We start from the raw sequence: 23,198 nt of genomic DNA, 5'->3' as shown, positions 1-23,198 counted from the left end.
TTTGCTTCAATATCAGTAGACTTACTTTGATTTTGATTGTTAGGATTGTTTTCACAGCTTGCTTTTGACGATTCTAGAATAACGCTATTAAGTAACTTAGTTATTTTATTGACAGCGCTTGAGCAAGCAAGTTTATCGGAGAAATACAAGCGTTTGAATCGAGGATCCAATATGGTTGACATAGCTATGGTTGGCATGCTTTCTATTTTTCCAAATCGATATATATATAATCATCTGTCAACAGCTTTTTCATTTGCCTGCCAAGATCCGTATCCACATCGAGTGAGTCTAAAGCTAATTTCAAATTCTTAACCACCGGGATAGCCTGACTACCGGTTACATAGTTTTCTCCGCTAACAATTTTCGTAGCCTCTTTAAAAGGTCTTAATAATCCTACAAATTCCTTTACAATCTTCAACTCTGATCCGGACAACATGTCAGGTGCTGATGAACTATTTAAGAGTATCGGAGCAATTTTATCCGATAATTCTGCAAATCTTTCGTACATGTCGTGAGAAGAGTTCCACCTTGTATCAACGCTCTGGATAAGCATTAAATCAGACACGAGTCTGAGCGCATCGGCGGCTGATACTGACTGCTTAAAATACTTTACGATAGTTTTTACTTTAGAATGAATTGGACTGATTATATCCGATTTGATTAATTTTACAGGTATCAAGTTGAGAGTATGTGCTAAGCAGGGTAACCATTTGTCAGCACCAAACCCATCAATTATCCCCTTCTTTATATTTGCAGCGTTATCTGATACAAAGGCAACGATGTTGTCCATATTTATTCGCCAGTCTTGAACGATAGTAAGCAACCAACTTTTTATATTCTCAGCAGTATGATGATCTGCTAATCCAGTTACTCCAATCATTATGGATTTGTGCTTATTATCAAATACATAGTGGCTGGTTACTCCGATATAACTCTTATTGTTTAATGTGTCCGTCCATATGTCAGCTGTCAGAGATATACTCTCGACAGTGGACAGTTCAGTTTTGATAATTTCTGATAGTACATCGTACTTATCTTGCATGAGTCGAGTTATAGTCAGTCTTCAAGGCATCTTGAATAATGGAGCTATGTACTTTACGAAGGTTTTGAACCCTTCGTTCTCTACCGTGCTGTAAGGCATTTTGTCCTTTGCGATCATAAAAAGAAGCCTGTTTATTGCTTCATTAGATCTAGTACCTCCATCTATGAAAAAAAATAATTTGTAAATAATTTGTAAATATAATTTATATTGAAATAGTACTTTGAAAAGATTTTTGTACAGCAAACGCTGTATCAATTCTGGTTTGGCATCTCTTTGAGCTTGTAGGAGTTGTATGAGTCAACTGCATTTTCGACGTACATTTAGGTGACGTACTGTTGGGATTGTCTTGTGTCAATTCTTTTTCAAGGACGTTAGCTTCATCTGTCACTGTCTTCAATCTTTTAGTTGATGATTGTGAAGTATCCGTCTCCGTCAACATGTTACATGAATCTTCAGAATTTTCCTGTAACTAATAATGAAAAATTAATTTAGTATAAAAGTGTACCTAAATTAGAGCAATTGTTCTATATGATATTTTTATAATACGTACAGTTTCATTTAATGTTCTTTTTGTAGATTGGCTCGAGCTTGAGGGACTCATATTGATTTCAGGGTGGTTGTGTATCATGTGAGAATACAAATTAGTGGTATTGCCCTTAGACTTTACATTCTTGTTACACCACTTACATTCGCCACCTTCAGATGTCTTCACAAAATAGGTCCAGATAGTACTTTTTTTTACCTTTAGGCACTAAATTAAAAAAATTTTTTAGTTAATTTGTAATGCATAATTTTGAATAAAAATATTTATATTTTTTTAAATTTTTGATGAAAATGAAATGATATATATGAAACTCGCGAAAGCATAAATTGTAAGTTAGTATTATTAATATCGAATTAGTTTTAGGGTGTGCACTATTCTTCCTATAATACTTACTATTTACTATCGTTTTATTTTTTTAATTATTCAACTCTTCCTCGTCACTACTAGTAGTACTACTTGTAATGATAACTGTATCTGATATATCTAGTAGCAAAGTCTGATCAGATATAATACTTAAAAGATTTTTAAGATTAGATAAATTATCTGTTAACTTAATGTGAATTTCGTATAGAATAACTGAATTATCATGAACTTGTATTTGGATTATATCTAAAATTTCCCTAATAGATTGTAGATGAAATTGTAGGTCTCGTAAATCATCAATAGTAAAATTATTATTTAGAAGCAATTTATCTTTCAGCAGTACTAATAAATATTTTAGTTTATCTAAACAATTTGACAAATCAATTATAGCTCCTGAATAATTATTCATCTATAAAAAAAAATTTGATCCCGTATTAAATTAGTGTAAGATAATATAAAATAATATTGAATTGTTATAATTATTTAGCAAAGGATAATGGAAATATGCATACTGTTTTTGGAGAACGGAGAATAGTGATTTGAGGATTTTGAGGTTATGGTGTTAATTCTGTTAATAAAAAATTATGAAAGAAAAGAATCCCTCAGTCTGAGTCCGTCACTGTAATGTAAACGTAACAATTACTGTGAAAATGCAAAATCAATAGCAACCTATTACAATATCATATATAAGTATTTACTTTAACTGTAGCTATAATTAAAACAAAACAAACCTTTCTACAGAATATATAGATGCTATGTTGACGGTATAACCGAGCGATGTCGATTGTAGTGAGTGCCGGCGCAACGGAAATCGAGTTCTTGGAATGTTCGAATCTTAACGAATATATAGTCGCCACTCGCCTTGCCAGTAGATGGATGTATTTACATTTAAAATATCTTGAATAACGTATCACTTGTTAGTTTATTTCTAAAGAAATATTATAATTTGATGTACTTACAATACAAATTCTTAGTCTTTATTAAAAAACGATGATAAAGTCGAATCTATAACCTGCACATACGGTGCACACACGATGGCGATGACCGACAGAAACGGTAGAGAGTTTACAAGTTTACATTTTTACAACTTCGAAGCTCGTACTGATTCCCGATAAATAATGTACTTACTAACAAAATTCTTAGTCTTTACTTTAATGTTTCGTTGATAAAATTTATGACCTACGCACAACTTCTTAACTCGTAGCCTCAAAGAAAGTGAAAGAGTATTAGAGTAGGTTAGGTATGAGCATTGAGCACAGACCCCGTATTCTGTAACTTTAACGAAAATTTTCGGTGTCGGTACGGACCGAAAACCATATATATAGATATACATTTATCATTGCACGTACCGATATTTATCGTTAACTTCTGCTTAACGATACCGAAATTTGTCGGTAAGAGTTACAGAATTGCCCTACAGGTTCTTGTGGGAATGAAAGTCACAATAACAGTTCACAGCGATGCCACTGTAGCGCTGTCGATAACCGGAACGGGGCGATGAGAAACGGAGACGGCCGAAATCCCGAGACACCGAGGCGTGAGCGTGAGCTTACAGTTTTACGTTTTACGTTTCTATATACTTACTTACGGCATACGGGCTACGCGGTGCGTAATTTCTTACAAATATTTACATTCGATATTGACATAAAACATATCGATACGTATAATAATTGGTTAACAAGATATTGATATTTTTTATCGATATATTGAAACAAAAATATCGATATCTAGACTTATCGATACATATTGAACATCACTACTTCAGAAAATTAAAAAAGGCTTATTTATTCTTAAAGGGATCCCTCAACCTCTCCATTTAGATTGAAATTTCCAGAGAAGACTATTGCCTTACTTGAACATCTATTTCCGAGTCATTTTGATCTTCCAATGATGTACACAGCAAACTGCTCTATCTGATAAAAATAGTAAGATTTTTAAAAACAGAAAAAAATAAAATTACTTATAATAGCTTTTTTAATATAATACTTATTTCTTGACTACCTTAGAACAGTCCATATGTCGTGTCTCCGCAAATATAAAACGCCTTTAAAATTAATCTACAAATAACGCCGTATTATTCTTTAGACTTATCAATTATGTAAATGGATGTTGTCGAGGATCGTTTTAAAAATAGGCAGAAAATGAATCAAGAGACACGGTAGTGTCTCGACGGCAAGTACATATAAAAGTAGATAATGACATGTCTATACCGCAGAGCACTACCGTTAACTTATACAGTAGGTTTGGCCGCCTCAATTTTCAAACCGATTTATTTTCGTGAATGATCCACTGTCATGATTTAAGTAAAGCTTTCCTTAAACTAGTTTGGAACAAGCTTTCATTTAAGACTATGAACATTAAAAACGGTTCATGCAATCCAGAGATCTCATACTGAGTTAGCTATAATATATCGAAAATTGAGATTCTTCTCCTTCATAATCTTCTTCTTCTTCTTTTCCAGCCAGAGTGTATGTCTCGGGCTGAAGTTGGCTGCTTAACGTAGGTTTAGTGACGTCAGTAGACGTAAACGTAAATATAGTTGCACACATCGTAAACAGTGTGTCTGTGTGTATCTCCTAGATATATGTTTTACTTCGTTTATTACGGTAAATCAGGTTAAGCTGCAAAATTGACAGTATTAACCTTAAAACAATTTGAATCTAATTATGAAATAAATAAATGAAAAAACATGATTAGGCTGTTCTTATTTAAATTTGATGAGGTTATACTCATTAAAAGGATTTTTAATTACATAAAGGACTCAACAGATTAGATAAGTATAAAAATGAATTTTATGATATAAAATGTAATATATTTTCTGGTACTTTGTGTGATTTTATTGCAGATTAAATAGTGATGTGTTTATTATCTGACTGCTAAGGGTCGAGCTGTGTGGAGTGAAAGATTAAAATATAATATACACCGTGTCTCTTGATTGCTGAGGATGAAACTACGTGGATTGAGTTGCTGAGGATAAAGCTGACTGGATGAAGTAAAATTAATATTTATATATTTTTAACACTGCCAAGAAGAAGTATACTGTCAACATTTATGTGCATCGGTAATTATCCAGAGTATATATTGTTATGGGTTCACACCGTGACAAACTAATTCAAGTACTTTTGGTACAACTAAATTTATTCAGTCCTTGTAGAGTTATTTTACAATGTTGAATTATAAAAATAAATTATAGTTATACAGGTTTTTAGAGGTTTTAAATAAAAAGATTATCTAATTGAAGTTAGATTGAATTTAGAGTAACTTGGGAGCTAATGCTCGGTTAAAGTCACAGATGACTTGTTCTAGTTACTGCTGGGCCTGGACTGATCGGTCAGGAACCGAGCAGTCAAGTCGTTGCCTCAAAATGCATCGATTCTCATGACCATATATGGTATGGTTTTAGGGAATCGATCGTGCGTCAGTGGTTACTAAGTCAACCGTGCGTCAATAAGACGATTGTTCTAATAGCTGACTAAGATTTTTAGCCACGCGCGCTCTGAGGCCCTGGCAACAGAGAAGTACTGTTGCCTAAGAAAGAGGTTCAGGTTGCATACGAATGACGCCACACGGCTCTTGGTTAGAATGCAACCGGAGCCTTTTTGAATTAAACTAACTTTTATTAATTAAATGTTTTAATTCTAGTTATTGGCTAGTTAATAGAGAAAAGTAGTATAAGTAGTTATATGTATATAACAATATAAATTGCAAGAAATTTTTAAGGTATTTGAAAACCATATGCTAAACTTCCAAGTATTGAAATCATTAACAAAATACATATTTAACTATTTCTTTTCTTTAAATTGATGAGGATTTCAACTGTCCGATAGGTTATCATACTGGGGGTGAATAGAGTTGACTGGATGAAGTAAGATTAATATTTATATATTTTCAATATTTATGTGCATCAGTGATTATCAGGTTTGCAAGAAATTGTTAAGGTATTTGAAAATCATATGTTAAAATTCCAGGTATTGAAATCATTAACAAAATACATGTTTAACTGTTTCTTTTCTTTAAACTGATATGGATTTCAATTGTCCGATAGGTTATATCATACTGAGGATGAAACTATGTGGATTGAGTCATTGCTGAGGATAGAGCTAACTGGATGAAGTAAGATTCATTTTCAACACTGTGCCAAGGAGAAGTATACTTTCAACATTTATATGCATCGGTGATTATCAAGAGCATATTAATTGCAAGAAATTGTTAAAGTATTTGAAAACCATATGCTAAACTTCCAGGCATTGAAATCATTAACAAAATACATTTTTAGTTGTTTCTTTTCTATAAACTGATGTGGGTTTCATCTGTCCGATAGGTTATACCTTTGTCAAGAATTAGCAGCATAAATGTGACAGTAATTGGTGCTAAAAAGAAATGTGGTATGCAAAACGACAATGTCAGCTTTAATTATATGCTTGATTGTAGTTTATTTAAAGCTTTGCGAATTGCTTGTCCAGTCATGCCCCTGCATTACCCCAAGCAGCTGATGGAGTTACTGAAGTTTCGCAAAGTCAGATGTTGGTAAAAAGTAAAATGTTGATTAATAAATGGAATGATTCATGTTTCTTTAAAATATTATTTTCTTTGAAGAATTGAGATTTTTAAATGATGAATTTGATTTTAGGTTTACTCAGATGTTATCATTTAGTATTTTACAGTCACTGTGCAATAGGGTGTATCGAAAAAATCGAAATCACAGCAATTGGTTCGGCGGGATGCGGAAAGTTTGTGTTAAGATATATAAAAGGAGTACCCAAAGTTTGATGGCGATCGGATAATTTTTACTATCCCCGCAACACGTTTGAAATTTACGAAATTTTACAAAAAACTGATTTTTATTGTATTTCACATTTCAGGTCAAATACTGCATTTCTGTATCCCTGCTATTCATTCAGTTATATAAAAAATATAAGAGTTGGAAAAATTATTTAATCCCAACAAACTATATATCCATTCATCTTTCTTCTTACCTTCTGCAAATGCTAATAAAGGAACCTTGCACTTGTTATTCTCACGGATACACATTAATACACAAGTCATCATATGCATTGTTTTAAGTCGCTAAATCTCTTACTTGGTATTTTGTATAGCATCCTTTCATATGATAACATAGAAATAGTCCTTTAAAATACAAGATTGAACTGGAAATAAAAAAATATAAAAAACTAATCTTTTGTAAAATTTCGTAAATTTCAAACGTGTTGCGGGGATAGTAAAAATTATCCGATCGCCATCAAACTTTGGGTACTCCTTTTATATATCTTAACACAAACTTTCCGCATCCCGCCGAACCAATTGCTGTGATTTCGATTTTTTCGATACACCCTACTGTGCAAGTCTATTATAGCAAATAGTAATACTTGTGCTTTGACTTAAATACATTTGGTACAATTGAATTAAAAATCCAAGGAGGAAGGTTCGCACACATACTGACTATTGGAGTTGAATCAACAATTAGGCTTTTCACTCCTGCATTCTGGTACTAGAAACAGGCAAAGATGCAAGCATTGAAAGATTGGCAAAGTAAGAATAAGCCAATATTCAGAAAAACGTCATCCATTGCTCAGCCATAATTTAAGGATGAGACTCATTGGATGAAATTCTGTAAAATTGAGTTAATAACTGTTGATTGTTTTCCTCTGTTACCTATGCTAGTATTCTAGGCCAAAGGCAGTATACTGGTCATTGGTATGGATGAAAAAATGCACGTTTATTCTCAATTGAAACTCAGTCCAAAAATTAATGGTTTCCACTCCATTTTGCAGCTCCAGAAATCCGACCAGTTTAACAGTGTATATAAATTAGCGAAACGAACATTTGAGGACTCTGGCACAGGAAATGTTATAAGGACGACTCGCCAATGTATCTCCTATATCACCTTTGTCAAGAATTAGCAGCATAAATGTGATAGTAATTGGTGCTAAAAAGAAACGTGGTATGCAAAACGACATTGTCAGCTTTGAATATATGCTTGATTGTAGCTTATTCAAAGCTTTGCGAATTGCTTGTCCAGTCTTGCCCCAATATCAATTCAAGTAGTTGGAAACTACCCAGGTAGCAAGGTGCCTTCATTTTGGCGTAAAGAATTAGTCAGGTTTGTCCAAATGAAGTCTAATGACGAAAGAAAGACGTCATGTAAAATGACTAAAATATGACCATATTAATATGACGTCTGTTAGACCTAAATTTAACGTCTTTATTATATAATTTCAAAAAAGGGATGCCAGGTTAATTTGAATTTATTATAATATATATATATATATATATAGTGTTTTGTTATACGTGCTAATTCATTTTTTTGTTTACATTATTCACAATATATAATAATAATCCACAAGAAATAATGTACCTAGCATTTAATTTTACTTGTCCTTCTATTTAAAATCTTTTGAAATTTTTTATTATCCCTATTGCTTCCGCCGCCATGTTATCGTTGTGCTGCCATCTGAATTAACTTGAGACCGCGAATATTCCGCGAACCTTTCTTTTCGTCCATTTGCAATTTGTTCTCTCCAATAAGCCGCAGCCGCCATATTGTATAATAATGTCCATAAAGTTCACTGAGCAAACCACGACAACTTTATTCTTATATTATTGTACTTTGCAGCTAGTCATTGCAGGGTATTAAAAAAAATTTATATCCCAGTGTATATGCTGTGAGTATAGCATATGGCATTTATCGGCGTTGAATTTTGTGAAACAGAAGAAAATACTCCAGGAGTAATTGCTCTGGTTCACAGATCGTGGGTGACTGCATTTAAGAAAGAAGTTTTCTGGCCGCCTTTCAAAAATAATATTAAATTTAAGAGACTTCTTTCATCGGGTGAGACTCCTGAAGAGGAAAGTTGGAAATTATTCAAAATTAAACGAATTTTGTTTGAAAATGGTAAGTACGCTTACACTAGCTGAATCAATTATATCAGCAGACATTCCATAACCTTTCTGAAAATGAAGCTACAACAAATTCCATCTATTATATAATTCTTAATACTTTAAAAAATAATTTGTTCTGTTTCCATTTTTTTACACTAATATTTTCCTATCTCCTAACATGTATTGCTTACCTCTCTAAATATAGATGATATTAATAAGGCATATAAATATTTAAAAAAGAGTGAAGATTACTCTGACGTACAAAGTTCTGATAAGGATTTGACAAGAAGAAAAAGGAAACGAAAACCGAATTTAAAATATCTCTTAAGTGATAGTAGTAGTGAAGAACCTAGTTGCTCATTACTTCCTTCTCCTCCTAAAATTCCTAAGCTTGGTAAGGACAGGGTTATTTCAAGAAATGCACTGAAGCTTCTAATTTGAAAATAAAACAAATATGTTGTATAAGGTATGGAGAAAATGTTTATTGCGATTTAAAATATATTCAATATTATAATGACTTTTAAGTAATATCGTTGAAACGACCATGATGAATTTTTAAATGCAGTTTGCTTAGTAAAGTTCGATTTTCCTTACACTGTTAATTATTTGGGCTAAATTCTATTAATAAATTAAATAATTATATTTTTCAATTAGTACATATCATTATTCAAATCATTGTTGAGAATAGCAGTCTCACTAATTGATATGTATAAAAATCTATTAAGGAAAATTTTACCATTCGGTTCGTCTTATAAACAAAAAACTGATCATTTAAATATAGCATCACTTTAAATCATAATATATGATATAAAATTTGTTTTTAATTACAACAATTATTTAACTGTTCTTATATCTTGCAGAACATGTTTTTTTTCAAATAGAAATTACTTATGAACACAATTATTGTAAGGTTTTGTATTAATCTAAGTGAATATTTTAGTATGAAGGTGTTTCCTAAGCTGAAGCAAATATAGTTTTATTAATGCACTAATTAATTGATTAATTAATAAAGATAATTTTGCCATAGCTTACTTTAAACACATTATTAATGCTAAAGTGCATACTCTCGGTATCATAAAAATCTTTTTAAAATTTTTATATTTGCAACATGCTGTTCTAATAATATTTTTATTAATATAGGTTCTACAATGACAAGACCTCCAACAAAAAATTCTTCTTTAGTAAAGAGTGTTATTAATATCAATGAGAATGAATTCAATAATGCTGTGAATCAAATAGGAAAATATGCTGCAAAAGAGGTTACTATCCTGACGAAAGGCACTGGAGATGAAGACGGAAGCACTACGCAGGAATTAATTGATAAGCCTAATATAACGTTTTATTTAGGTATCTACGGTTATCTAAAAATGAGTACAAACAGGAAAGCTTATGCAAGTAGAGGAGCTATGCGGTTCCGATGACAGGGAGTGGGGGAAGCTGTTTTGTGGTGTGGAAGGGGGATGGGTGGGGATAAGACTCTCTTAGTATGGTAGTGGTGGGGATGAGGAAGGAAAGGGTCTTATAGTGGGATCGCGTTTGGTTAGGGAGGGTGGGGGTATTTTTCACCCTATGTCACAGTTGGAAGGTCTTATAGTGGGACCGAGTTTGATTAGGTAGGGGGTATTTTTCACCCTATGTCACAGTTGGAAGGTTTTATAGTGGGACCGGGTTTGGTTAGGGAGGTGGTATTTTTCACCCTATGGTACCGTTGGTTAGTTATCCTACGGGGACCTAAGTTATCCTACGGGGCCCTAGTTGAGGGAAGGTTTTTTCACCCTTCGAAGTCGATGGTTAGTTACCTTACGTAGCCTAACTATTTCCGACTCTGCTACACAGATAAACTAGGTTGAGTTAATTGCTAGTTCCAGTAGTCACCGCTAGGTGACTGCCTTTCTTAATCTTCTTTCGCGCTAATGGTATTTTAATATTACGTAATTACACACACGGGTGAACTAGTTCAATTTAATTGATAGTACCAGTAATTGCCGCTAGGTGGCTACCGCAATCCCCCCTTTTCTCGTTAGTTAAATTGTAGATAGCTATTGTGATAAGTTGCTGATATCGTGCAAGGAATTAACTTTCCATCGAGCATGGAATTATAACTTTGCATGGCTTTAACAAAACCTATGCAGCGAATAACGAAATATCCTCTAAATGAAAGGGTATAGTTTTAATAGTCTCCCCTATTGGGGAGAATAACAATTTAACATCAATTTCAGGAATATTAATATTTTGATAGGGCAACTTATTAAGTCCTAGCTGTTACTAAACCTATGTATCTTATAAAAGAGATTGCAGTTTCAAGATTTTCTTAGTTCAACGTGCTACTTCACTATGTCGATAAATAAATTCGGATCTGGTTTCAATACCGGTAAAGTGAGAAATTATTCACACAAAATTGACAATGATACGTTAAAGTTTGATAAAAAAAGGAATGCATTTAATGCCAAGAAGAAAATAATTTCAAACTTAGAATGTGATGTTACTGATGAGACAAGTGCTGTGAATATGGCTGCTCTGTTACGTAATTCGATGACTGTACGTGATAGCTTAATGAGGGAATTGTTTGAATACAGTGAAAAGCTAACTCACTATTACCTAAAAGGTAACCGCCTTGAGGAAAAAGTTACAACTCTGCTGAAAAAAACTGATGAAATTGATGAAATTGATGAAAAAATTAATGATATTAGTGAAAGAATTAATCAATTGAATGATAAAGTCAATTATATTGAAAATAAATTGGAGCGAAAAGTTGAGGCATTACGGAAAGATATGTATGGTAGATTGAAAATTGTTGCAAATTATATCTCTAATGAGCATCAAAAAGAGGAAATCACGACTGCCAATGAGAAGAAAAGAGAAAATGATTGGAATTATGCTCTAAAGAAACTTATATTACCGCCAGTGATTGATGAGCTAGTGTAAACATAATACGTAGTGGAATAGTCATGGGAGTGAGGAGAAGAAAGAATTGGTAGAAGAGTTACATGACAGACGGAATTTATTTATATATATAAAATGAAATGTTTTTACAATTAAACTTATAATTAAACAAATATACATAAAATTTATATAAATGATAAAAACTTATAATTGATCTGATATACAAATATATAAAAAATGAAGGAAATATACATCAATTTATACAAATATATAAAATTAAATGTTTTACAATTAAACTAATAATTAAACTTATATCAATATATATATATATATATTTTATTCAATCATCTGAAACAGAGAAATCCAGTTAATATTTTACAAATTGTAAGTTTAACATTTGATACTCACATCTATTTGTTGATATACCCATCGTGCGAAAACGTTTACCTCTTGATATACACAATGTATAGGCTTTCTCGTATGATTGGTGAACATTTTTACGTGTAGTTTACACGGGGTGTTGCAAGGTTTTATAGTGGCTATCAAATTATCAAATTTAGGACAACCAAACCTTTCCAAATTTGTATTTGGGATATCCAAGTAATTCAGAACATCCCGTTCTACATGTCCCCCTTTATAAGCTACTAGGGGGTATTCACAATCCAATTTTATGCTATTCACAAATTTGTAAATATCTTCTTGATTATAATGTTCATATCCTGTGTTGCAATATTTTATCCCGTGAATATTTTTGAAGACGAAATTTACGCTTTTTTGGTCCTTAGTCGATAAACTTTTATACGGCTCATGAACACGAAATGCACCGTAATTCGTATTTCCCGTAGTTAAGTTTTTGATTGCCACTTCTTTATGCACAAACTTTCTGTTTATCATAAACCCGTCAAAATCGATTATATGTGTAATATGAAACAGTGAAGACATTTTTAAAATGGAATGTTATTTGTCGTACGAATCAAACGTTCAAGCAATACTGATGCCTGTCCTACGATTTCTTCGTACTTTTTCTAGGCACTCGCAGTCCTAAGCCGAGTTTCCGTTTTGCATTCATTGATGCCCAGACAGCAGTCGCTGTCGCTCGTTCACCTACGGATGAGTCACTAGCTATGATACGTTGTCGTGCACGGCGTGCAAGTACTTTATCAGCATGATGACGCGAGGGCAGGTCCTTATATACTGAATATGCGATATCATGCTCACGGCAAGCATCATCCAGAGGGTTTATTCCTCGATCACCACGTGCTAACCGTTCATGAAGGCGAGTACCTGGACCCCAATAATTGTAGCCAGGTACATGCAGCTCGAAGGGTAGTTTATTTAGCAGCTTATTGAAAAAAGATCCACAACCATATCTCATCATGTCATGCTTTCCTAACGGGTTCGTTGGCACATCCAGCAATTTTATATTGAAGGCGGTATTCCATCAAACTGATCTTGATTAGGTAAATTATAATGTTCCGTACAGGCACGATATTGTTGCACTTCAGGATCTGCACGAATGTGCTCAGGTAATTTACACCAAACAAGTCGAATACTGTTTGGAAAGCGCTTCAATAGTAAAATTTTTGGAATGTATTCAAGCTGCTCAATAGTTAAATCCTCCAAACGTAGCACATCTAACATTAACAACGACATAATGAGAACTGATGAGATAATCTGCTTCGAGCCTATAAATAGCTTGCATGATCATAGAGTTTTACAGTTATGGATTTCGTAAAGCAACCACTGCACATTCGTGTCTCCAACGCCGATCGTTTTATTGTCGGTGGGGGTTGTGGAGGAAGGAGTAAACGTCATGGATCCCTACTTCCATCTACAATTCGTAGTATAATTTGCGGACCCTCGAATTGCGGTAAAACAAACGTACTGCTTAGTCTCGTAGAAAGTCCTAACGGTGTGAGATTTGAAAATATTTATGTATACTCAAAGTCGCTTCAACAACCCAAGTATCAATACCTTGAACGGTTATTAAAAGGACTAAAAGGTATTGGATATTTTAAATTTTCAAACAATAGCGACGTTGTAAAGGTAACTGAGGCGTTACCCAATTCTATTTTCATATTTGATGATGTTGCTAATGATAAGCAGGATAATATCAGAGACTACTTCTCCATGGGTAGACATTCAAATATTGACTGCTTCTATCTCTGCCAGACTTATGCTAAAATTCCTAAACACATGATTCGTGATAATGCAAACCTTCTCATAATCTTTAAGCAAGATGGTACTAATTTAAAACATATTTATAACGATCATGTAAACACGGATATGTCATTTGAAAAATTCAATGAATTGTGTTCAAAGTGCTGGCACCATGATTATGGATTTCTAGTGATCGACAAGGATAGTACAATTCAAAATGGTAGATATCGGAAAGGTTTCGATGAGTATGCTAAGATTAAATAGTATACCGTTTGCTTAAGATTGTTCAGTTTAGAGCTAAGTGTCCATCAAAACACACACATCAAATGAGCATGGAATAAACCTAGTATAAACGTGGAAATAAAAACGTGGACTGAATCTAAATTGAACGTGAATTGAACATGGAAACGTAGATTGAACGTGGATTGAACGTGGATTGAACGTGGATTGAACGTGGATTGAACGTGGATTTGAACGTGGATTGAACGTGGATTGAACGTGGATTGAACGTGGATTGAACGTGGATTGAACGTGGATTGAACGTGGATTGAACGTGGATTGAACGTGGATTGAACATGGAAAGCAGGAAAATGGAAGAAAAGATGCTGCTAAAGAAGATTGCCGCGAAAAGTAAAGTAATTCGTGAAAAATATCGTGCACTCAAATCAGGAAGAGAAATGATGGAAACCAATTTAAATGAAACTTTTAAACCAATTGTTGAGCCATTGAAGAAGCTCACTGAACATAATGAGATGACCTTCGTGTCCCCGAAATATGAGTATAAACAGGAACCGCTACAGAAGACTACTGCAAGCGATAATTCTTTGATTATTCCATCGGAACGTAAAAGAACTTATTTCTCATCGACTCCACAACGTAAATATTTCGCAGACAACTCTAGAATTAAAATTCCAACCCCTTCATCTGATGATGATGATGATGATGAGCAAGGAAATTCACGACCTAATGAAACATTATACCTTTCTCTGGAAGAGGATGGGGAGGAGGAGGAGGAGGAGGAGGAGGAGGGAGTGAAAGTGGAAAAGGATGTTAATGATTTAGCAATACCATCACCAATGCAAGCAGAAACTCCATCATCACCATTGCAAAGATCCTTAGATTTAAATAGTTCTTTGTCAGAATATGCACCAATTGGACGTAAATATATAGAGATGTTTCTGCGTAAAAATAAGGATTTAATTGATGATAATTTTGGAATTGAACGAGATGTTAGACTTAAGAAAATGAGACTTGGAAAATGTTCTTTTAAAGTAAATCGTAAAGATTTTATTATTATTGATGATGAGTATTATCAGGGTACTATTGGTCTATTTGAATTGATCTTCATGAAAGAGCCACATGATTATACTGAAGATGATTTAAAAACATATAAGAATATTCTTTCTCAAACTAATGTACACAGAGCAGATTACAGTAGCGAGGGAAAGCTTCGTGGGAATAAGGGTCATAAATGGAAGAAAATAATTAGCCCATTATTTCCTCCAAAGAACCTTGTAAAAGGTAGCGGTTATATGTGTGTTAATAATAAACCAGTGAACTATGTACATTGGAATGATCCGAACGAATTAGTTGAACGTTTGAGACTTTTGATTGCATCATCTGCTGCAGGACATACGAATCATCATAATGAGATACAATCAATAATTGAGGAGCTTCATGAAGAACGTATTATCCTATAAAAGAGATTACACTTTCCATAATTTCCCAGTTGATTGTGTTACTTCACAATGTCGATAAATAAATTTGGAGGTATTTCCACTGCCAGTAATGTGAGAAAATATTTCCGCAAAACTGAAGATGAAACATTAAAATTTGATAAACGTATGAATGCATTTAATGCTAAGGGGAATATTATTTCAAATTTAGGATTTGATGCTACTGATGAGAAATGTGCTGTGAATATGCGTGTTCTGCTGGATAATATGAATGCTGTACGTGAGAACCTTAAAAATGAAATGCAAGAAAACAGTGATATTTTACGAAGTATTGCATTAAGACTGGATGAAACCGAGTTAAGGCTGAATGATTTTCAAGTGAAATTGAGTAATTTCATGCAGAAACATGCTGAAGATAATGCAGATTTAAAGAAATATGTATCAATTTTCATGGAGAATCAGACTAAAGAGGATGCTGAATCAAAGAAACATATAATGAAGATAATGCGGAATTAAAAAAAAAAAAGTGCTATTTTTCATGGGGAGAATCATGCTAAGGAGAATTCTTCTTGAAATAATTCGACAAAGAGTTTTATTAGGAAAAAGAAAGTTTTACTACCATCAGTGCTCGTTGTACCCCTGTAAACCCAACACATACCTGAAGAGTTATGGATAGTGAAGAAAAGAAAAAATTGGTCGAAGAACTGCATGTACCTGCAAGACGGAATTTTCAACGTAGAAGAGTTATAATACGAGGCTTCGATGACCTCTGGCAAGCAGATCTGGTTGATATGAAGAATTATACTGACGGAGGTTACCACTATATTCTCACAGTTATTGATGCATTGTCGAAATTTGGATGGGCAGTAGCACTAAAAACCAAAACTGGCAAGGAAGTGACAGACGCATTTACGAAGATTCTGAAAAGTGGGAGATGTCCCAAAAATTTGCAGACAGATGATGGCAAGGAGTTTTATAATAGTGATTTCAAATCGCTTATAAAAAAACGTAGAATAAATCATTACTCAACATACAGCGTATTGAAAGCTACGATAGTTGAGCGCTGGAATCGCACGCTGAAGACTGAAATGTGGAAACGATTTACGTTGAATGGAAATTATAAGTGGCGAGGCATACTGCAGCGACTAGTTGAAGACTACAACGCAAGAAAACATCGTACTATAGGAATGCGACCAGTTGATGTGACGCCAGATCATGCTAATATGCTCCTGACTACAGTATACAATAATATAAAGATTGTTGGTCGTGCCAAGTTCAAAGTAGGTGATTTTGTACGAATCAGTAAATACAAGAATGTATTCGCAAAGGGATACACACCAAATTGGACAACTGAAATATTTGAAATTATAAAAGTGCAGAAAACAAATCCTGTTACATATTTACTTAGAGACTCTAGTGGTACTTATATATACGGAGGATTCTACGAATATGAACTTTTAAAAACTGCTAATCCTAATGTATATCTAGTGGAGAAGGTATTACGTAAGAAGGGTGATAAGGTCTTTGTGAAGTGGTTAGGATTCGATAATAAACATAATTCATGGATAAATAAAGATAATATTTTGTAAAAACAATATTTATTAATAAAATTATTCAATTTAAATATAATTAATTTATTCTATAATGACCCCATGGTAGAGTCGATACAGTTCCGTGCACGATATAACGCTTATCATCGTATGGGCTGAGAGCTACTTTCCGTTGCGTAATCGAATAAACATTATGCAATTTTGAGCGAATTAAATTTTGATTGCGGACTTGTACAGTAAAATTTGTTAAACAGTCCTTATAGTCCTCGAAGGTTATGTTTCTAGCAACAACGTAAGTCTTAATACCTTTAGCTTTTTTGATAATTTTATTTTGTACTTTAAATGTGTACATTTTTGATCTCAGTCCAATAAACTCTGTCATTATCTGCCCATTATTCTCATCTTTCATCAGCCCAGGGACTTTTTTATTTACTAGAGGTAAATTGTACTGATTGTTGGGAGAATAATCGCTTGTATCGAATCTAGCAAGATTCTCCCTCATAATAGTGTAAATATCATCACACTCAATGCTGTATATTAGACTATCCGTATCGGTATATAACGCTTTACATTTGCTACCGAACGTAGGAAGCATATAATCATAATGAAAATCATACAAACATGTTTTCGAAATATCAAGAATGCTCATACCTACGTATATAGGCTTATCGAATTTAGCTGCTAATTTTGTTAATTCAATCGTGACCAAATTCTCACTGAATATAGTGCGACTGTGAAAATTAGGCTTAGCAATCATTGCTTCAGCACCATATCTTCCCTCCCACTTACTCACGAGTCTCACATCAACTCTATTTCTAACATTCTCCATAGTCTTACCGAACACCGCATTGTTCATTAATTTGAAAAAATTTTTCTCAAACTCATTTTTAGATGCTGCACGCAAACTAGTGTTCAAATCGATATATTTACGTAACCAGGTGGACTGCTGAAATCCTAAAACGCGATGAATGTGTTTTAAGACAACACCATTACGCATACATTGCTGTAAAGCACGATAGTGTATAACATAGCGCTTCTTATTTTCTAAAGTTGCAAGTAGCTTCTTCTGACGTGTACCCGGTGGTGCATCACGTACGGGACAAAATGGAAGGTCGGAATGTTTATCGTGAAGCATGCTTGGATACTCTAAGTCAACCTCTAAAATATAACCCTCGGGTGAATCTATCGGTATATTAGAGATATCCAAATTATTAACATTTTCAATCCAGCGAAATCCGTGAGTAGGTAGCGGTTGAGACATTGCCCACCCATACAAATTATTTACATCGTAGTACATTAAATACTTAGAAGGTTCCTCGGGATTGTAGTTTTGCATGTACCGATTGTTAGCCTTTTCATAGCGGTGCGAGCATTGGCTTAAACCACCACGTATGCCTCGTTCTACGAAAAGCAGCATTTCTACGTCAGTAAAAAGTTCTAATCTTATTTCTGTATGTTTGAGCATTGCATCCCAAGTGAAGCCTGGGAGTGTATAATAATGAGCAGGATCCAAATTATAAGTTTGCATGCAGCTATCACGAAAATTTTCGAAAACGTCAGCCAACAATAGTACATCAGTTTTCAAATAGAGATCGCTATACTCCCCAAGTGTTCGTATTTGAAATTTGGTCCATACCTCCTTAGCGTGATTATACGCACCCTCACTAATATCACTATCGGATAATCTATTATAGAATATCTCGCGTGGAGGTAAAGCAGTTTCTTCCAGACGGTTCAGACTATCTATGTAATCGTAAGGAAAAATACCTTTCCTTGTCAGAAGGTTAAATTGTTCTATGTTTAAATATGAGAATTCTGACTCTAAATTTTTTAACTGTGATCTCGTTAAATATGAACTCAATTTGTCTAAACTAGATGCCATAAATTTGAAAGAATCGATAAACCTTAGTTGTATATTATATTTACGGATGAATTTAGTGAATGAAATATACTTCTCCTTATGTACAGGTAACAAGTGTACTGAACCTTCATACAAGTTAGCGATTGTACCGAAACTAAAATGTGCGTCATAACCTGATAAATTATGAAAAATTACAGGTATTACATGCGAATCGTTAAAGTTTAAATTACAATTATTATGAGCAGGTCCCCTATATTTACCAGTTAAATGATCATGATCGCGAACACGTATTTGATCTGGAAGAAACGGCTTTTTACATATATGACAGTTGGGCTCAGTATAATGCCTTGAATTTTCACTAATACTTAGCGTTCTCATAGGCACTACAGTCTTTAGTTTTTCGCTCGCTATGCTAGCAATTTTATCGAGTTCTCGCACAAACCATTCTATACACTCGAGTCCACGATATGATTTGTAAGTTGAGAGCGATGAATCACGAACGCTTTTAAAATAATAACCTATACTAAAAGGTATGTGTTTTTGATAAATACCAATTTCGTCATCCGTTTGCTCAACTTTTTCAAGCAAGCATTCAATGTCAGCGTATATGACAAATGGCACCCTCTCACTGTTCTTCATGTTATTGAAGGAAACCCAACGGTCCTTGTCAGGTAGCACAATTCTGATGTTTTTATTGAGTTGCGCACAATCACGTTCATGCGATTTTAGTTTCTCATCATTGTGGAAATAGTGTAAGCAACTATAGGAGGGAAAAAGTAATATTAGAATATAGAAGCAGTAATTATATATATATATATATATATATATATATATAGTAAAACATACCGATCACAAATAAGATGAGAGCGTTTTCCTCTAGTAAGCTGTCCATTTAGCAGTCTGGAAAGGTTCCTGATGCATATAAAATGTGCTGCTCCTTGATGCTCGAGAAGAAGAAGATTAGCGTGTCTGGTCCTCTTGCATTTTGTTAATTGTAGAGGTGCTATGATTGTATTCTCATTCGTCTCAGTCTCTTCCACCATAGTAAAAATATTAATAGAGACATCATTATCTTCCTCAAATTTCGGAATCTGTTTTAATGTAGTCGGAAACGTTATACTTCTAACATCGAAAACATTTGTAAAATGAGGATATGAAGATTTTCGTTGTGGATGAGTATTCGGTTTTGCCGGATAGAGTGCAGCCGTTACAGCCCATGCAAAACATGTATTATCATCACTGTGTATGTTTATCACAGCCTGTTTATTCTTAATAGATTCTGGAAGCTCGATGGCACAACCTATATGCAGCGGGTTATAATAATTTATATTTATAATTAAATTCAGAATTTTTTCCAACGCCCATCCGCTATCACGCTCTTGAAACTCACTCAATTCTTTTAGAATTTTCTCTATTATATTTGTATTGTATCATTCACTAAAACTATCAGTTTTGTATAAAACTGCATTGCGGGTTGAGATATGTTTAATATCACTTATCTCTTTACAAATAAATTGTCCGTTAAAGATGCAATTTATCTTAACTGCGTTCACGTTATTAAACACTTTTTCTGTGTAGGTCTGTACTAAGTCTTTTGCACCTGTTAGAAAATCACGCGGTTCTATATAATTATAATTTACAACCATTCCGCTACATATTCGAGATTTAAATGAAGACTCGAGATCTTTCCAAATAAGCTTTCTCACTCCAATTGATTTCTTATTTTTTGCCGCATGCAGAAGTAGACGCTGGATAGTTGTTATTTCAGTCAGATTTTTGTGTACTGTATCGGGAGCTGCAGATCTATTAGCATCTCTTAAACTTCGAATATAATCACGACACTTGCGTACCCACTCATGATAATTATGCTGATTTCCTAAATCAGGATTCTTGAGAGCATGATTCAAACAATAACTCTTATCCTTAGCTGCTCTAAGTAGAAGACACTGTATTTGTGCAATTTCTGCAAAATTTTTCTGCAGCGTGCCTATAGGTGCGTTGCGATTAGAGATTCTGAGTTTATGAATATATTCACGACACTCGCGTACCCACTCGCGATATTCTTCTTGCGTTTTCAAAACTCTATTTCGTAGAGACATCTTTTGTTCTTTTCTTCGAGAGGACTAATCAGGAACTGAGGAAAAGTGGGTGGGAAACTGAGCTCTCTTTAGATAAAGGATCTCTGAAACACTTCAGGGGGTAAGAGAACATTGAGGACATGTAACGACATGTTAGAAAATAGATGCAAGCGTTTTTCAGTTATACATATATTCCAGATTTTTGCTCATACATATATTTCATATAATAGACATTTTTTAAGGCACATACACCTTCATGATTCAAACATGCTGGAAGATGTGAATTATGCAAGCTATCTTCTAAATCAAAATCCCCCCACATAAAATTATCTACATTAGTTATTTCTAAATTACAAATATCTCTTAACCAATTTGTATTTTCAATTCCTTTCACAAAAATCTCATCCTCATCATCATAAATATACTTCCTTATAATATCTTTATATTTATAGTAGGGTGAGTAGCCATCCGCCCAATTTAAACCGTGATAATTTAGAAAGAACCAGCTAAAAAGAAACATTATATTAAACAAAAATAATATATATTTTTTCTTTTTCATATACTTACTCTGTCCGCTTTCGCTCCTCTTCACTTAGCCACGAATATGAATAGGGCGGTGAAAAAAAAATATGGAACACTTTTTGTTCTTGTATAACAGCAAATTCTTTGATTATAAATGACTTATCCGTCAAACGGAATCCTTGAAAATCAACGAACGATGGTGCCATTATGCCTACGTTTTTTATACTAAAATAATTCTATTTAAATATGAATGTTTCATAAAAATTTCTCCCTCTCTTCAAGCTAATTGTTCTTCATCCCTCCTACTATCCTCACCATAGGTCAAAACTATCTCCCACTATACGTAGCATAGGTCATAAATATTTTCTTGAGGACCAATGACGTTTCCGTTCTTCCAAGAGTGGCAGGTCAGTCATTTCCCCACCGTAGGACAAAAGTTTTGTCAACCCTTAAAGCATCTTAGAATTACCGCCCACTACATGTAGCATAGGGCAGAAAATATTCTCTCTTAGAGCCAATGACGTTTCCGTTTTTCTAAGAGTAATATAGGCATCTTCCTACCGTAGATTAAAAAAATTGTTGACACCTCCCTAACTGTGCTTAAAAGCTCGAAGAAATCGTAGGACAGGCATCAGTATTGCTTGAACGTTTGATTCGTACGACAAATAACATTCCATTTTAAAAATGTCTTCACTGTTTCATATTACACATATAATCGATTTTGACGGGTTTATGATAAACAGAAAGTTTGTGCATAAAGAAGTGGCAATCAAAAACTTAACTACGGGAAATACGAATTACGGTGCATTTCGTGTTCATGAGCCGTATAAAAGTTTATCGACTAAGGACCAAAAAAGCGTAAATTTCGTCTTCAAAAATATTCACGGGATAAAATATTGCAACACAGGATATGAACATTATAATCAAGAAGATATTTACAAATTTGTGAATAGCATAAAATTGGATTGTGAATACCCCCTAGTAGCTTATAAAGGGGGACATGTAGAACGGGATGTTCTGAATTACTTGGATATCCCAAATACAAATTTGGAAAGGTTTGGTTGTCCTAAATTTGATAATTTGATAGCCACTATAAAACCTTGCAACACCCCGTGTAAACTACACGTAAAAATGTTCACCAATCATACGAGAAAGCCTATACATTGTGTATATCAAGAGGTAAACGTTTTCGCACGATGGGTATATCAACAAATAGATGTGAGTATCAAATGTTAAACTTACAATTTGTAAAATATTAACTGGATTTCTCTGTTTCAGATGATTGAATAAAATATATATATATATATATTGATATAAGTTTAATTATTAGTTTAATTGTAAAACATTTAAAGTAGACATGCTAGGCCGGTTCTGGCCCCCCCCACTCCTGTCCACTCGGCTGAGCCTGGTTGCGAGGTAGTGGGGGGAGCCAAGATGTGCTAAGCGGTGGTGGTGGGGGAAATCGGAGGCTCCACGTGAGCTCGCAGCAAGTATGGGCGAGAGGGTTGCGAGGGTGCGGGAGGATACTTGCAGCATTTTGACATCACACCCCCACTCCTCTGACGTCAGGTCTCAGTTAGTAAAAGCAATTTCCTAGATGGTAAAACAGATTCTCCCTGCGTTTTTTTTTTGCTCGCGTA

At 34.0% G+C, this 23,198-nt stretch overlaps 1 pseudogene; it reads right to left on the bottom strand.

The window, feature by feature from the left end:
* Window positions 1-202: 202 nt before the first annotated feature.
* Window positions 203-8,488, bottom strand: LOC136774840 (E3 SUMO-protein ligase ZBED1-like; annotated as a pseudogene).
* Window positions 8,489-23,198: the final 14,710 nt, after the last annotated feature.

The sequence above is a fragment of the Prorops nasuta genome, unplaced genomic scaffold (genome assembly GCF_024137725.1).
Source record: "Prorops nasuta isolate Cenicafe-Biocafe unplaced genomic scaffold, Cenicafe_Pnas_1.2 PNAS00007, whole genome shotgun sequence".
NCBI lineage: Eukaryota > Metazoa > Arthropoda > Insecta > Hymenoptera > Bethylidae > Prorops > Prorops nasuta.
This window is presented reverse-complemented; position numbering and strand designations above follow the sequence as displayed.